The 16,520-nt window shown below is 27.6% G+C and overlaps 1 protein-coding gene across 1 annotated transcript in view; it reads right to left on the reverse strand.

Annotated features, from left to right (window-relative positions):
- LOC112688796 (discoidin domain-containing receptor 2-like) overlaps nt 1–1,233 on the reverse strand; it is a 230,296-nt gene extending 229,063 nt beyond the window's left edge. Inside the window, exon 1 of the mRNA XM_025562160.1 lies at nt 696–1,233. The gene's annotated coding sequence lies outside the window, so the exon portion shown is untranslated. The remainder of the gene's footprint in view (nt 1–695) is intronic.
- Nucleotides 1,234–16,520: the final 15,287 nt, after the last annotated feature.

The following is a 16,520-nucleotide window of genomic DNA, read 5'->3' on the forward strand; positions in this document are numbered from 1 at the left end:
GGTAAATACTTAAGTATTTAGTTACAACGATATCACGCAATTTCAACATAAAATTTAAAACGAAGTAATATTTGAATGAATAAAATGACCGTATAAAATATTTTATGTAGTTAGGATTCAATTGATGATAATATTCGTAGCATCTTCATAGTTAGGAAACCGATAAAAATCCAAATATTGACAAATTCGCGCCATGAATAAACATAAATATGGTATATAAATTATGATAATATATACGTACCGAAACTGTGAAAAATTTGATATGGGGATATTCAAACATATTATCGAGTACGATTTGAGGACGATTGATAGAGAGAGAGGGCAAGAAAGAAAAAATTTATATTTTCGTTTATTCCAACCTTTTGTGCGTTAGTGAATATATATGTTGCAGAATAGGTAGAATAATCGGAGCTCGAAAAAAGTTGCCAGAGTTAACAAATATCGCTCGGTGGAGGTCTACATATTAATTAACTTATATGTATAAAGCTCATCTTGCGCGCTCATGATGAACACTTGTAACTCGATTTCACACACGTAACAATGGCGGATTTAACGGTCGTTTGCCAGACAAAAGTTTTCTATAATATGGCGATCCGTGCTCACGCCAGAAGCATAACAATTTCATACAAATGTTATTATTTAACGTTTAACTATGCCATTATCGTAAACGCATACTACGACGCTATTTCCCTTACCAGTAATGCGGATGATGACGCTCCTGATTGGGACGGTCACGTGTTGACGGCAGCACTCTTAAAGTCGATTGAGATCTGTTTTTTTTTCTTCCGATCGTATTTTTTATTTTTCTGTTACTCACTTTTCGTTACACGAAACACTGGCAAAAACGCCTCGCTACGACAACAAGAACGGCGGCACACGAACCAACGAGCGAACTAAAATGCATACACACCCACACACACCCACGCTTGCGCGCGCTCTCTCACTCACTCTCTCGCTAACAACAAATAATAAATGCGTTTGGTACGAAAAAATATTAAACCGTACAAAGATATTCCGTTTCGACCGCGGTTTCGGACACGGTTGTCGACTCCGAACGAGAGCAGTTGCGCGATGTGCTCCGTGAACGCGGTTGATTGTGTCGCGACAGCACGCGTTCTTCGCGGGGTAGAACGCGACCGCCGAGGATACTACTACGGCGACAACGACGACGGCGGCGGCGATGACGACGAGACGGACGCCCACGATCGACTGACAGGACACTGGAGACCACGCGCACCGCGTGAGCGCCGCAGCATCAAATTCGCCCTTTCGGTACTCGTCGTTACCCCTTCCCGAACTACTACCCCGTGCACTGTGTTCCTCAATTTCGCACGCCGCCCGACGACCACTTCCGCCGCACACCCTCTCGACCACCTCCTCTACCATCGCTAACGCTGCACTCGACGGCATCGCGTCGTAGTGGCTAAATCGAAAATCGCCGAAACCGCGCGCACCGAAACTCATGTCCGTCGCCGCAATGGTGTGTGCCCGCACGTGTGCCGCTGCCACTCGCCATATCGCTCGCGGTTACGTATTGTTAGGTTATGGAGTCGCACCAAAGTCCTCCAACGTCTTTCCAGTTCAATAGAATCTTGCGATAATTTACCTCGTTAAACTTCGTGTCGCATTATTTGGACCCGTATGATATTTCGACGCGTTTCATTATATTTATTCAATGACAACAAATAAACACATATATTACAAATATATACATATATATATTCAAGTGTCAACGAATACTCGGCGAATATCTTGTGTTTGTGGGCTGGTGTTATATCTACTACAATGCCTGAAGAATGTTCAATGTTACGGGCAGCATTTACGATAACTTTGATGAAATAAGTCATTTATAACAATAAAAGTTAATATCCAAGTAGATATATATAATAAAATGCGTCAAAATTGTCTTGCATCGATTACATATAACTTAAATAGAATCTCAAAGTAGACAAAAATTGTACTTCGAATATTTAATTATTAGAAACTAAGGAAAAATTGAAAAATAAATCCTGGAAATAATATATGAAATGCTATCAGCAAATGTTAATAATCGTTATTATAAAACGAATGACTTTGTTTTATTACTCGATATTGAAGTTTATATCTGAAAAGTACATTATATATTTTATATACAAAAGAGTATCTACATAACCTTCATTAGAAAGTATAATTATGTGTACATTATTCACTATGACCACGTACAAGCATTGCATTAATTTTATTATACAACTATTTTTCCTTTATTAATCCTGTTCCAATAAGTATAGTACTAAAACAATGTATTGATTGTTATTCTCTAAATAAACTAAGGTAATACCATACGTAAATATTATAGAAACCGGTTGTAAAAATATTAGATAATATTTATTGATATTACCTAAATGGTGTAAGTCCATAATCATAGTTGGATTCGGATGCTAAGTTAACTGTTATATTGGTAAGTGATCTTCTTATATTGTAATATATACTGTTTGATAAAAATTCTTGAATACAAATATCAGATTTTTGATCACGTAATATAAATTAAAAATAGAATTATCGGACAAAATTTCATGAAGAAAAAGGAAATTTTATAAAATATATTCTTATGTCAACTTAATATCACAAATACACAATGTTTTTCTTTTTTTATTAGTATTTGTTAGGTACATGAAATGGTTAACCTTATAGTATAGTAAATTGATATGATATAAAATAAAAAGGTGAATTTATTAATATTTAGGTAAAAATTTGTCTAAAGTGATTAATAATTGAAATAATTAAATCAAATTAGCGAAATAGAGGTCTATTATTATAATTAAGTGAAAATATTTAAAATAATCTAGCATTGAGGTTTATGATCACTATCTCTTGTATTGAAATTAATTACTAATTATTACACTTAATTATTATAAATTTTCATATAAATACACATAATTCACAATAAGACAAGCAAGTGCAGTACGTGAATTTATTTAGATTTACAGAATTAATATAATTAATATAGATTATTCTATCTCTTAAGATATATTGCATATCTCCTGAATGTAAAATCATTTTTCTAAATAATAAATATTTATTTTATTTATTAGTAAATGAAAATTGTAAAAAACTATTTTCATATTTTTTTTAAAAATTTACCAGATTTTATTTCAGTATTAAAATAATTTATGAGTGTATAAATTTAAATATGGATATTATTAAAATATATCCTACAACTAACAACAAATGTTTAATCAAAATACTTCCGCAGTTTGACTTAACTAAATTAAATAAAAGCCAAAATTATAGTATTATGAATATTAAAGTTATGATAAATCATCGAAATTTAACAAATATTTTTCGTCGGTTGCTTCTTTGTCATGAACTATATTTTAGAAAGATTCGAATAATAATGGAATACAATTTTAATTTTATCCATATCAAGAAAATCTTGGATATAAAAAAGGTTGATTTTAATAGTAAAAATGAAAAATATTTTTTAAAATTGCCCTTATACTATGAAAAAATTTTGATTTGGGATCGCTATATACTAATAAGTATCGTTTTTTTATTTAAATCGATATATAACAGTTTTTAAAATAAAAAAAAATTCCTAAATTTAAGTGTAATTTATTTCCTATTGTTATAGTAACCCAATTTAAATTTTATTTACTGGCATTTTTATTTTTGCAAAATGTTCAATTTTGACCATTATTATGTGTATTTAACCACAAATGTCTCAATTATTTGTATAAGTAATTGAAATATGTTTTTTTCTCATAATTTTAAATTTTAAATATTGTTTATGTTTCGTGTATATCAATAATACCTTGAAACATTTTAATAGAAAACGATTCGAAATATTTTTTAGAAAAATAACTAAAAATTTCAATCTACAAAATAATAAATTATTGATTTATATGAAACTACAATTATTTAAAGATTGTTTATAATAATTATATACTATATTTATGTTTTTCTATTCAACGAAATGCGTACAATTTAAAAAAACCCCTCAAGTTAATTTTATAGATTAATAGTCATACCTATAAATTACACTTATTGTGTATTGAGTATTAAAAATAATTATTATAAAACCATCAAGACAATTATTTTAAATTTAAAACCATGTAATTCAATTAAAAATATCCCCAAAAGAAATTAATGTTCATTAAAATTAAAATAACAACTTAGATATGTACTATAAATATTTTATGAACAAAAAAATGATTCATGAAATTATATTTTTCAACTTTTTCAATATATTTTATAATAAAACTGGGTCAAATTATTTAAATAAAATATTAGAACCTTTTAGCGTTTTTTTCGTCGAGTTATAATTTTTACTAAGTGCACTGTATTTATATTACATTGTTCTATGTATTAAAAAATACATAATCGTTATTGTGTTGAAAACTACTCAACTCGGTTCAAATAGTTGAAGAAATACTTTTAAGGATTTTTCTGATCAAAGACATGTATTTTACTTTAATGTATTAAAAATAAAAGTTGCATGAATACAATAATCTATACAACTGTCTTTATTGTAGTTAAAACTATATTTTATATAAATAATTGATAAAAAATAATTTTTATTATTATTTGTTAAATTGAATAAATAATTAAGTAGTAGGAATGTATTATTTTATAGTTATGCTATTGGCTATTTAGAATAACCTTCCCCCTATGATACCCCCCTTTCCAAGGGGGAGGAGTGCTCACGGGTCATTAATTTGATCGAAGCTAAGTATAATGTATCCAATACAAAAGCTTGATCATTTTTGAACAAGCTTGATTAAACGGCTAAAGCCATCAAACGGACTCAAAAGGTAACTGGTAATCTTCTATCACTAGGCAAATGGAGACAATCATTTAAAAAACAAAACATAAACATTAAAAACAGGAATATTATTACCACCTCAGAGGCTTCGGAACCCCTGTGGTCAATAGGAGTGGTTGATTTCAGCTTATAAACCTATTCCAATATAGAAGGACCACTTAAGTCGTCATCTTACGGATCATGAAGCTGCGGAGATAGTCGGCCGGGCTCTCGTTAGGTTAGTTTTTTACTGGAACGATAATGAGGTTGTGCGCCAAGCTCAAAGCAACCTCAAGAACAAAGAGAACTGAAACGCTGGAAACAAGTTACAAGAGGTACATTTATAAAAGTTGTTTTCTATTAGTATTATATAATTTTGATTTCTTTCTACTATTTATAGGTACAGGCACATCGACAAAATAAAATTTCAGGGGGAGGGAGGGTTATAAGATATAGCAATACAAAACTGTACAGCAATATAATAAAACAATTTATCCTTCCTTACTCATTATTTTTTATTGTCACAATTATTATGCTAAATATCCAAATGTTATGTATTTTATTTGTTCAGAAGTATGTATTAAGAAATAATAATAATAATAGTAAATAAAACTTTAAATAATAGCATGTGTTATGAATAGAAAAGATATTTATTTGATTATTATGCACATAAAATTACATTGGTATTTTATACTATTAAGTATATAGAAGAAAAAAATTAAACAATTTATAAGTTTATATTAAAAAATTAAAAACTAAAGTAAAAAATCCCATTTTCGTGGTAATCTAGCAAATCTATCGATAATTTCTTCCACATTTAAATCAAAATTTTGGTATATGTTTAGTAGGGCCAATCCAGTAAGTCTAATTTCTCTCATATTGTTTCGTAAATATGTTTTAAGTCTTCATAGAGTTGAGAATGACCGTTCAACAGTAACAGTTGTAATAGGTAATGTGGCCAAAATAGTTAAAAGACTGTGAATGTTTGAGAAAAAATCATAAGAAATTGCAGATAAAGTAATCAACGATGTAGTTGGATGGTCTCTCTCTGATACATTTTTCTATTTAACTAACCATATTTTAATTTCTGCGCCAAACGTTTCATAATTAGGTAAAATATTTTTATAATAAAGCGCTACCTCTTGAAAATATTTTACATCAATTGTATTTTTAAAAAAATTTAGAATAAGTGATTGTAATTTAGTCATAACATGATGATGATTAATAAATCTATCTTGTAATTGACAAATAAAATGATCGATAAAAGGTAAAAATATTGATCTTTTATAATATTGTTTCGGAGAATTGGCTGAAATATTGTTACGTGCAGTTTGCAGACCTACAGTTCTTGGTACCTCAATAATTCCTTCCAAAACATGGACTCTTTTGAATTAGAAAATATTTGTTTAAACTCATCATCGGCATTTTTCATATTTCTTTAAATATTCGACAAACATCTGTTACTCGCTCATAAGAATATGACAAATCAATATTAACTTTTTGTAGTGCTATAGATAATAGTAAATTTAAGGAAAAAAACTTCTCAATCACATATAAAGCTATGATAAAAACTGAGTTATTAATGGAATTTGAAAGTTGAAAAACTGTACAGGATGTTTCTATATTTGAACACTCTTCTAATTTTTTTAAAGCATAATAAATAGCTTTATATAATTCTTTAAATCGAATTACACTTTTATGACAATCCACCCATCGCGTTTCACATTTTTTTTATTAAAGTTTTTTTTTTCGACTTTGTGATGAAGCTCGGAAAAATGTTATTACTGAAGATACAGTTCCAATAGAGTTTCTAATCGATACGATTTTACATGAACTTCCTACAGCCAAATTCAAAGAATGAGAAGCACAATGTACATAAAGCGCATGTGGGACAGCATCTAAAATATAAAAAAAAAAATAGAAAACTGTATATGTTATCTAGTGTTTATAAATACATATTATATTCATTTAATTTAAAATTTAAAAATTGTAAACAAGGTCACTCTTTAAATTAATTGTTTCTTTTCTTAAATACAATAAAAAAAGGAAGAAAATATATAGAACTTAAAAATAATATGATATAAATTATATTTTACCTGTGATGTATTGCTGAACGCCTCTAAATTGCCCACTCATCGATGCCACGCTATCATAACTTTATCCTACAAGAAACTTATTTCAAGTCCGAATTTCTCTAACAACTGAAGTATAGAAGTAGATAATCCTTTACCAGTAATATCGTGAACAATTGAAAATTCAAGAAAATCTTCTATAATACAGTTTGACACACCGTCAACGTACCGGACACAAAAATACATTTGTTCCAGTCGAGATACGTCTTGTGTTTCGTCTACTAAAATATCTAATATTTTTTAATATATTTTCTTGTATTAAATTACCACAAATAGTAATGATTTCATTTTGAACATTATGACTCGTATAAGATGCAAAAGAAGTAGCGTTTTATAAATGTTTGTCTAAAATAGAATTAGCCAATTATTTAAATCTTAATAGATCTAAAATTCTCGTCATTTGTTTCTATACTTTCATCATCAGTGTTTTGCTTTAGATAAATTTATCTAGATATGTTATCTAGATAAAAAATAATATTAACATCTAATTTTCATCTAGATAATAATCATAGCCATTTAGATAAATTTATCTGGATAATTCACAAAATCTATGCCTAATCATTAGTAATAACTAATCTACAATTTTATCATTCAATATAAAATAAATAACTAAATAAGAAATTTCATTTGTATATTTACTTGCAAAAATTGGTTCTAAAATAGTTTTACATAGCATTTATTATTAATTATGAACAAAAACAATTTATTATGTATATAGACATATATTACCTACATAATATGCATGGAAGGTGAGAATTATTTATAATTTCATTTATGGCCCATACGGGGAAGTCTCATACCCGTATTATTATTGTTCTGTGGTATTACAAACGCCGAAAGAGCATTTACAAGAATATTAGAACCAGAGATAATGCACCATAGGTCTAAACTGGTCATTATTGCAGCTGCGCCATAGATGGTTTATAAATACTAAAATACAGAAATAATTTTCGATAAGAAAATTGCAATATTATAATACGCATTACGCTGTACCTACACACAAATTGATCGTTTTCCATCATCATTCGACCGCCTTAAATTCAATATTTACATATAAATGATGTTCATTGTTCATGTAATCATGTGCTCTAAATAATTGTAATTACCGGACCCCAATTCTATGAATTCGTTCTTTGATGTGTCTACATAATATTATTGTATAACAAAATAAATATTAGGCGTGAAACGTCCGTTATTTATTAAAAACTTGTACTGTACGCAGCGCATTCTCATCCACAACGTGTTCAGTGTTTATCATCAGACCGTCTTCATATTTTTGTCTATGACTTTCAATTTTATTTTATTGGTGAAATATTTTGTATTTTGAAATGGACCGTTACATAACACAATCATTACCCAAGACCAAAAGAGTTCGCCTACAAACGGATGAAAATGTTGATGCCTTAGATAAATATCTAGATAAAAATTACCTATATCTAGATAAAAGTGATTTTATTTATTTATATCTAGATAAATTCAATTTCTACAGTATCTATCTATATCTAGATAATTTTAAATCCAGGTATCTTATCTATATCTAGATAATTTTTTTTTATCTAAGCACAACACTGTTCATCATATATTTTCCACCGTCATTATTACCTCTTAAAGCAATATTTATTTTACCACATAAAATTATTGTTTGAACTATTGGACGAAGAATAGTTCGATTTTCAATGACCTGTTTTTTTCGTGAAGTATCTATCTCATTTGCAATATTACTCTTTTTGTTTTCCATTACTTTAATAAATTCTTCAGAGCGAATGATTGAAAGCTTATGATATTCAGATGTTGAATGGTGATTAAAACGTTCAATGCCATCCTTCCATTTTGTAATAGGTTTTATAATCAAAGCACCTAATTTTTGATGGATCTCTTTACCAATAGTGTTATTGACGAATATTACACAGCATTTACACAAGGCACCTTGCACTTTTTGGGAGTAAACAAGCTAAGGAAAACGATTTAACCAATCTATTTGAAATTTCAGCCACCTTTGTTCTTCAATGAGGAATTGGTAATTTTTGGGTGGTGTCCGTGGATTTTTTTTAATAAATCATATTTTTTTGCATAATTTATATTATTAGAAGTTGATAAAAATAATCCAATATCTAGAGAATAATTTTTTAACAATTCCTTATCTATATTTGTATCAAGTTGGATCTGCAAACGTTTGGTACATCAATTTCGGTTGCGATATTTTAAATATTACTCGATTTACTTTCAGTTTCTTCGTTGTTTTTAATTTTTTTTATATCAAAACTGAATAATGATGGTTGATCACTATTTCTTTTCATTATAAAAAAAAATAAATCAAATGTGTAATAATTAATAAATTTAGTTATTTAATCACTTATTATAAAATACAACTCGCAAAAATAACCATCACACTATTGTACTCACAGATTAAAATCGTTCAAATACCGAACACAGACTAAAATTGAACGATCGTTTATCATAGATAAGCATTTGAATAGGAATTTTTGGTGACCAATCAAGTATGGAAAATAAGATTATTAACAAAATGTGAATTTACCAGATATATTATATATATCGCAATGATACAGTTCTCACATGTGCGTATTTCTCAGTAATCACCTCAATCACACAACTATAATACAATATATAAACTTGTATTTCATACCTGACTAATAAACAAAGAAAACATTCAACAGCAAGTAATAAAAATATTTTATAATAATAGATGGATAATTTGACTTAATTTTCAAAGAAATTATTTCGGGGGGGGAATCCCCCTCTGTACACGTGTCTGTACAGGTACATAAAGTGTTAATTAAAATCGATATTTCTACTTTCAAGAAAAATAACAACATCAAAACTCAGTCATAATCATTATCAAATATATATTGGAACATATTATTGAAATCATCGAAGTTCTTACTGTATAAATACTTATAGTTACATATGTATGAGTTAAGACTCCAGGATTCTCAAAGCTGCTTACCCTCTTCCTAAATGACTTCATTTTCCAAAAGTTTTAGCGTTGATAATTTTTCGGCTGATTTTAGTATAAATTAAAAAAAATTAAAATTAAAAACCTCTAACTAAACTAAAATTTTGTTTATGCTACTAAATAAGTCTATATATAGTTCTATTCTTGATTATTTTAAAATTTAATTTCTCGTATGATATGTGTTAGAAAATATTTAGTATATAGACATACGAGTAATAAAAATAATTAATTAGAGTCTCTTCAGTTAATGATTTTCAATTTCCATATTTCCAAAAATATCTGAACATAATCATGTAAATTTAAATTCAAATCTCAAGTAAAGCTACAAACATTTTGGTGGTTACCACATTTGTTATAAAACATTGACTTACAATATACAAAAAAAAAATAATTTAAATTTAAAAGTTGGAAATCTATATAAACATTTCATTACATTTATATTCATTATGTTTGAAAACTATAAATAAGAATATGTTATGAAACACATAAAGTTTTACGATTCATATTATTCGATTTCAAATAAATTATTTTTTTGTTAATTGTATAAATAACAAAAGTATACTTGTTAGATTATGAGCAGATGTAGAAAAATTGTTTGAGTTGAACAAGATATTATTTAAAGGAGAATATTTATGTATTTTTTGTTGCTGTTTATTATTTATTCCCTCAAATGTAGTATTATATCATACAAATATAGTACATATCATAGTACATATTTCAGGAATATTAGTAAAATATTGTAGTTTATGTAATCATTTCCATATTAATATTATAATTGTAAAATATGTATATCGATAAATCAATAAAACTATGTTGTCCACGCGAACAAGTTGAATTTTTTTCCGAACAATTGCTATTTTTAAAAGTATTAAAACTAAGTTTTATCATTCAATTTAAAAACGTTTCTTGTAAAAAATATAATTCTTATCGTTTGTAAATAATAATATAAGTACACCCATCATGTGATTTATCAACAACAATATCGGAACAAAATAGAGGTGAACCATTACACAACTGTAGTATTACGAGGAATAATATGTATTATGATCTTTGTCTTATAAGTAATATGTATTTCGAATATTAAGTGGTAACCGCAGTTTGTTTAAAAATGTAATTAGGCAAATCATGTTATTATAACAAAATTACACTTTAGTGCATTTAAACTGGGAACTTATACGATTGAAACGTATTATATTTCAGTATTTATTATGTTATTTGTTCTATCTAAAACAATAAACGAAATACTGAAATACCATTAAAAGTTTATATTATTTTTTTTGACATTAGTTTTTTCTTCTTTAGATTAAATGGTACACTCGTATACCGAAAGCGAATGAGTCCGAGGATCTGACTTTCTCCGAAGAACAACCCCATTATGGTCATTACGGGAATCGTATATGTACCAAATAACTTTAGAATCGTTTCGACTTCAAAGTAGCCAGTCAAAAACCATAGGTGAACTGCAATAAAACTTAATGGTGGGTAAAAGGTATTAGAACACTTGAATTAAACTGTTTTTAACAAACATTAAGGTATTTTTTGACCATGTTTGGAGAATTGGATATATTGTGACAACTTTGGTGTATATCTTTCGGATACTACAAAATTAATTGCCTCAAAACCAGTTAGAAGTTTATAGAAGAATAAATTGGTGAACTTTAAAAATATTTATTTATAATCTTCTTATACACATTATAATAATATGTAGTCTATGCTGCAGCAGAATTCATCGGGAGTAATAACTATTAATTCAAAGTTAGGAAATAAAATTACAAGAATTGAAAAATACTTAAGTTTAAACAACTATCTCACCGTAAATTATGGACTTTTACATTTATTTTTGAACGATATTGGGATAAAAGCCAAACTATATTTTATGCTGTTTAAGATAAGAAAACTTTGAGTTCGTGAGTATTTAAAAACTGACGAAAATAGCAAAGGATTCAACGCACAGTTTTAAGCAAATTTAAAGTCTCTGTTGCTAAAAATAATTAAAGAATCCACTAAATGTATTTACACAGTTTCCTTTTTGCCATTTATTGTACACGTGACAAAACCACAATATCTGTATATATTTATACATATAATTTAGAAAAAATTCTGAATAAATGTGAGTTTTGAACAAAACAGGAACAAAAGATATAACTTTTGACAGTCACTTAATACGAAAAAGATTACGAAAAGAATAAGCTTTCCCATCGTTTTACATTCTCCAAAGCACGAGTTAAATTAATTCAAAAAGAAAAAACAACAAATACTACACCGACCATCGTAAATGTAACTTTATAACAAGATACTATAAAGTAATTCAAGTTATCCTTTATACTTACGCAACTATTTTGACGAGGAATATATACATGCAGATATATGGTATATTGGATATCTCATCTTATTTATTTTTTTTTTTTTTTGTGTTTTTACATTTATCAAAATTACTAAACGAGTTTTCGTGTTTTACAAAAATAATAAAACTATGCAAAGTATTTGTCTAATATACATAGGTTGGGCATAAAAAATAATGCGTGCCAAATTAATTTACACCATGTAAAAACACACCATATTGGACTCTGGATTAAAATCCGAATGCACAACTATATTATAATAAAGAGCATTAAAAATGCGCGCATGGAGCTAAAAGGTTTTTATTACAAGTGTATAATAAAAGTAGTATAATAATAATAATAATAATAGTTGTAATAATAATAATTATTATTATAGTAATATATTCAACTTAACGGTACAAATCTAAATATTTATCATACAGTGACTACTACCGTTATTGTTACCATATTTTATGAACAATTATTTTAGTAACAACTATTACCATTATTATATGTTCATTCTTTAATTATCTATGTTTTTATTTTTTTTTCTACTCTTTACGGTTATCTAAATAGAGAATATCGCGGCCGGCAACACGCGTGTACCTTCTATATAGCATTCGGTTGGTATTTTTATGACGTCGTTAAATTTCAAGTATTTCCTCTGTAGGTACACACGGGGGTAGTTATACCAGGAGCAACTACAACTGCGCTTTTCATTCGAGCGAGATCCTCTTTGCCCGTACAAGAACACTTTTGGACGGAGTGTAAAAACGAGCACACGAGGCAAATTGTATTTTCGTAGACACCAACGACCACTTGGTTATTCAAGTCAACTATGTCTAACTGTGTTTTAACCCTTTATATATGATAGTATTATACTGTCATTATTTTTCATATACGCTACAGTAGAAAAATATGTATTAAAGTGACACACAAATACGCCCTCTGGTCCATGGCATATAGTACCGACACACGATTTCAATATTTAGAAAAAAATTTGTCCATTATTTTTATACCATTGCACAAACCTCGCTATCACTATGTAAGTGACGATCAGATTAGGAAATAATACTTTTAAAAATTAACAATTCAAATAAATTTATTTGGTCAAATAAAGGGTGGTTGCATTTTGTAGCTAGAGGTATCTTTATTTAGACTTTGGTTTATTATTATAAATAATCGAACTACTATTTATCTCTAGTTCGTCTTTATAGAAATCTCATTTATCAATTAATGTAGGTAGCTATTTATTTCGCTTGTACGTTAAAATATTTACCTTTCAAACCATTACAAACGGTTATATACAGGTGTCCCAGGATGATCTACAAATAGAATAACTTTCGTATTTAACTAATAACTTTTATTTTTGTACACTTGATTGGCTATAAATTATAAGAAGTTAATTTAAAAATAACTGAACTACATAGAATTAAATTATCAACTTTCATCTGTGAAAAAATTAATCCTATTTTAATATATTACTATTATATATTATATATTATTTATTATATAAACTTATAACTACCATATTAAAAACCTACATAAAGTATATATAAGTATTTGAACACCACTGACAGTTGTTTTATCATATATTTTCATTTGAACATAAATTAAAAAAAAAAATTAAACTCAAGCTTATATTTATTCACAACAATATCTTATTCTCGTGTAATGATTTTAAATATTGTAAAGAAAATATTATTTGACCGTTTATTAAAAAAAAATAAACATCTATCATTAGTGCATAAAAATATATTTATTATTAAAATCAGATATACCTACTCCGTTCTCGTGTATTAGTCATCAAGAGTTTGATAAATTGTCGTCCTTATGTGGACTTTAATTGACTTTGAGTGTTTGTTACAAAAGTAAAAAAAAAAAATAAATAATGCTATTTTATTGTCGACGTTTTAGAATCACTGCTATGCAACGTAACAGTAATTGTGATCCAAACTATCCAAAGCATACCACGGTTTACCGTGTTGGTCGATAAGAGAAAATATCGTTGTCGAAGAGGAGTTTTACGTATGAAATACGTAATGAAATAACATGTCCTTTCACCCGTGTGCGTTGACGTTGATTGCGAATTCGTTTTCGTGCTTGGCCAAACGCCGGTCTAGTTTGTCTCTTTATTTTTTTTTTGCCCGGCGACCTTATCTTTTTGTTCGGTTGTACTTTATGTACGTGATTTACAGGAGTTGACATTTTTATTTTACTTTTTTTTACTTTTTATTCACAGCAAAATACAAATCTTCTTTTAAATTTAGTTTGAAAATTGGACGAATATCCAGGATAGGAATACTACATAACGTTAGACACTTGTATGAAAACAATTACGTTTAAAAAGAATATATTATACGCGTAACATGTCCCACAGTAAGAAACGTTTTATACAGATTTGCAGATGAAATATTTTCAGCTGATACAGGAAAATGTGTTTCTGCTATACACAAGTAGTCAATTTAATAATGTTCTAATGTTATTAGTTTTTGAAAAACACAACTTTTTTAGTATATATGTTAAATATAGTTCGAGAACTTAGTTTCTGAGAATGCGTAAGTAATAGCTATTTTGTTGTATATTTGTTTTTCCCGAAAACGTGACATGGAGATTTCGTAACAAGCTTATTTTACCGGAAATCCTATTTTTAACGATGCAATAATGATATGCAACCATAACTATGTGTAGGTGTAAGATGTGCTTTGAACTTTTGTCGTGACTTAGAAATTAATTTATGATCTGAGTATTATAATTGTATAAATTGTATTGTATGTAAACTATAATGAGTTTATTGACTCATTGTACGCAGCAGACTTCAGTAGATTTATTGAAAATAAAGTAATGATTTTAAAAATACAAATAACCATAACAGGAAAAATGTCAGTTATATTCTAAATGAAAAAAAAAAAACAAAAATAGATTTTCAGAACTCTACGGAAATCACTCCCAGTTATTTAATACAATAATGCACCTTAAATTATTACATATCAGTGATATATCACTAATTAAAAACATCAGCTTTCAAAATTGAAACAAAACAAATATTTTGTTCGTTTTATGCAATTAAATATAATAGATTATTCACTTTCAGAGAAAAAGTTCTATTTACTATAATGTTCGATTCAAAGATACATATATTTTTTAATAAAAGATACTTCAAATTCATTATGGTTAAGGCTGTAATTTGTAGTTTTTATATAAAATAATAGATATACAGATAAATTTTAAAGACCAAACATTTTACTTTTCCGTGCAAAATATTTTATTTAGATACGTTTCAGCGTAGTGATAACGATACATAAGTTGAGTTTATTTTATCTTTTTAGATCATTGAGTACAACAATATCAATCCTAACTATAACGTGTTTTGGATCAAGTTAAACGGAAATAGGCATCTACCTACATCAGAAAAGTTTAAACTAAAAGTATGTTGTTCGCATGAACGGTTAGCAGTCGGAATATCGGAAGAAAAAAAAACCTATGAACTTAGATTTTATGATTACTGTAACACAATGGTGGTTTAAAATATAAGTACGTCACAAAAAGTAAGTGAACATTTTACCTAACGTAAACAACATTAGTTATAATATTTTTTCTGTTTACAAATTATTTTAATAAAAATGATGTGTCGTTCGAAAAAATCTTTTCTCAAAACGATTATATAAGTATATAGATATTGTAAATGAAAATTAAGTATTTATTATATTTCAATATAAGTACATATACAGTATATCTGTACACTTGATAATATTAATATTATTGTCGGATAATATTAAAATAAGTCTTATTTTCAACAATATGAGTATAGTCTAATGCAGTTTATTATACTAATACACATTTTAAGTCATATAAAATGTTACATCTTGGGTTGATATATAAAGTTACGCGGAGTCAAAAATACGTTGGTGTATATATAATAAATAGATCCTCTGGCTCGATTAATAACCCGCCACCCTCTTTTTTACTATTCTAATATCATTTTAAACGATGTGTTCAGCGAAATCAAGCAACTCTGGGTCAGACGGTATTAGCCAAGTTCCGCTTATTTTCTTATTAAATTATTAAAGCGTGGCACACTTTATTGAACACTCCACGAACTATATATGACTATCACATTATATCTAACGATAATAATTAAATTAGTTATGTTGATTATTTTTTCACTTAATTTTTTTTCTTTCATCTTAAATTTATATAGTACAAAAATAAAAAATAATTTAAATATGAATAAGACAATTAATTATTAAAACTAAAACTTATAATTGTATGAGGTATATTATAATTTAATATTATGTATGGTTTATTTAGTA

Source organism: Sipha flava, unplaced genomic scaffold (genome assembly GCF_003268045.1).
Source record: "Sipha flava isolate LNK unplaced genomic scaffold, YSA_version1 40_pilon_pilon, whole genome shotgun sequence".
Lineage (NCBI taxonomy): Eukaryota > Metazoa > Arthropoda > Insecta > Hemiptera > Aphididae > Sipha > Sipha flava.